This window comes from Anarrhichthys ocellatus, unplaced genomic scaffold (assembly GCF_004355925.1).
Source record: "Anarrhichthys ocellatus isolate YVR2014 unplaced genomic scaffold, GSC_Weel_1.0 scaffold2520, whole genome shotgun sequence".
Classification (NCBI taxonomy): domain Eukaryota; kingdom Metazoa; phylum Chordata; class Actinopteri; order Perciformes; family Anarhichadidae; genus Anarrhichthys; species Anarrhichthys ocellatus.
This window is the reverse complement of record NW_022282494.1, coordinates 4,826-7,628: the sequence shown is the minus strand read 5'-3', so window position 1 is coordinate 7,628 and position 2,803 is coordinate 4,826.

Genomic DNA, 2,803 nt, shown 5'->3' with positions numbered 1-2,803 from the left:
CTGTAGGCTAGCACCAGAGTCTTACACTGGATGCGGGCTCTTACAGGTAGCCAGTGTAGAGAACGGAGAATAAACTACATTAAACTTGTTATGACAGAACAATCTGATGACCATAAACTCTTTAACTTAAATAAACTGTGTATTTATACCTTTAATAAACTCTATTGAAGTATTTGTACCTTTAATGAACTCTTACTTATCTTAAATACACTGTGTATTTGTACCTTTAATGGACTCTATTGAAGTATTTGTATCTTTTATGGACTCTTTTGAAGTATTTGTACCTTTAACGGACTATATTGATGTACCTGTACCTTCAGTAAACTGTGTGCCTGTACCTTTAATAAACTGTGTACCTGTACCTTTAACAAACTAAAGATTGAAGTACTTGTACCTTTAATAAACTGTGTACCTGTACCTTTAATAAACTCTACTGATGTACCTGTATTGATGTACCTGTACCTTTAATAAACTGAGCTCCTCCCACCGGCTCGGACTCGTCCGTCATCCCGAACAGGACAGACAGGATCGGGTTGTGTCTAACTCCTTCCTTCGTCATGGGTCCGTCTAATTCCTGGCCTGTCTCACCTCAACCAGCTCACAAACTTTTTAACTGCTAGCAGCTCTGTTAGCCGTTAGCAGGCTAGCAGCAGAGCAGGTGAACAGAGACTGTTCAAAACTTTTTAAAAAACAAACTCTATCCTCAGTTTCCCATCAGCCCTTGCGGGGGATCGTTTTTACCGTTTCCGTTGTTTGGTTTTCCGTTCTTTCCCCGGTAAATATTCCCGGGTTAGCATGTTAGCATGATTCGCGACGCTCCGAGAGTCTCAAACTGTGATTTAACAAATCCCTCCTTAAGACACGTTCCCATAGCAACGGGAGCCGCGCCCACAACAACAGCAGCCAATCATCGATCAGAACAGACTGTGCTACCTTCACGGTCCGCTGGGACACAAAACAAGTGAGGCGTTCGATGACCGACAGGAACAAAACACGTAAATGTATTCAATATAAAGATAATCCCGACAATAAGAATCAAGATAATGAATACTGGACCTTAATGATTAGATTGTTGTACTAGGTATCGTTTTATCTCACTTTATTGGTATGAAAGTGTCTAAAAAACACGTTCATTAAAATGTTACTTTTGTTTTAATCGTCATATACGTGAATTATGTTAAATATATATCCTAGTATATTACTGTATAATATTAATAATATTAAACTTTAATTTGACAAATGATTGAGTAAAACTTAAGAATAAACTAACGTTTTCTGTACTTTGTACTAAAATGTTAAATCGATCAAATGAAGAAATCATCTTTACTTTATTTCTACTTATTTCTTGATGATTATTTTACAGTTTATCACTGTTTTATTAATCTATTAATTATATGAATCAGTTTTATTGTAATGCTAATTATGATAATAATAATAAGCTAATAAACACTGAGGACGTCTATCTTATAGTTATTAACTCTAAAGTCAAAGTGGAATAGATAGATAGATATATACTTTATTCATCCCCAGGGGGAAATTTGTTAATGAATGAAATGAAATGAAAAATACATTTTCCCAGTTTTAATCATGTCCCTCTTACTATTATATTATTATATCCATGTAAAATAATATATAAATATAATATATATATATTGTGCTTCACTAACTCTGAAGGTGATCCTGAGATCTGTTCTCAGGTCAGTTTATCTTCAGAAATACTGAAACAACCCTTTGGTCACATGACACGTGACGGGCGAGATAACCTCACCTGATTGGCTGGTTTTAAGACTTCAGACCGTATGTTTAGAGCTCTGGACTAGTCCTTTACTGTTCATGATGTCAGAATCTCACCTGCAATCAGAGAGATCCACACACGGTTTGGTCCAGGTCCAGGTCCTGGTCCTGGTCCAAGTACTGGTCCTGGTCCAGGTCCAGGTCCTAGTTGGAGAATCCGGGAGCCGTCCTGTGGCGTCCTCCAGGCCCCGGCGTCTGCCATGCTGCAGGGCGGCGAGCAGACTGACGAGGACACGACTGAGAATGAGGAGGTGTCAGGTAACCCGGATCAGGTTGCTCCTGGTTCCAGAGGGGACAGAGGTGTGAGTTTACAGCCAGCTCAGGTTTCAGCACACATTCCAGCTGGACTTCCTGCTGTACTCAACTGTACATCAGGTCACCTGCTGCAGGTGAGTTAGAGAGGTGGGAGGGGCCAACACGACACCGCGCTGATGACATCATGGAAACCAGACAAGGGGGACCACAGGAAGTCCAGGTCCACCAGGGACGGTCTAGACCTGATCACCTGTCTTCATGCTGGAGAGCGAGACACACCTGGACAAAACAAAAACAATACCCAGAATGCAACACTCTTTAACACTGTTCGAGGCAAAATATAAAGATAAATATACTCACAGAAAACAACGTGAGAAAGTATTCTGATTAAAACAATAAACCCTCCTCGAGAGTATAATTTAAAATCCTCACCTACAAAGCCCTGATTGGTCAGAAACCATCAGATCTTAAGGAGCTTATAGAACTATATTATCTTACTAGAGAGCTGCACTCCCTCACTTGTGGTTCCTAAAGTCTTAAAAAGTAGAGCAAGAACCAGATCCTTCAGTTATCAAGCTGCTGTTGTGTAGAACCAGCTTCAAGTTTCAGTCCAGGGGCAGAGACACTCACCACATTTAAGAATAGACTTAAGACTTTTCTCTTTGATAACGCTTATAGTTAGGACTGGTTCAGGTCTATAGTTAGGACTGGTTCAGGTTTATAGTTAGGGCTGGTTCAGGTTTATAGTGAGGGC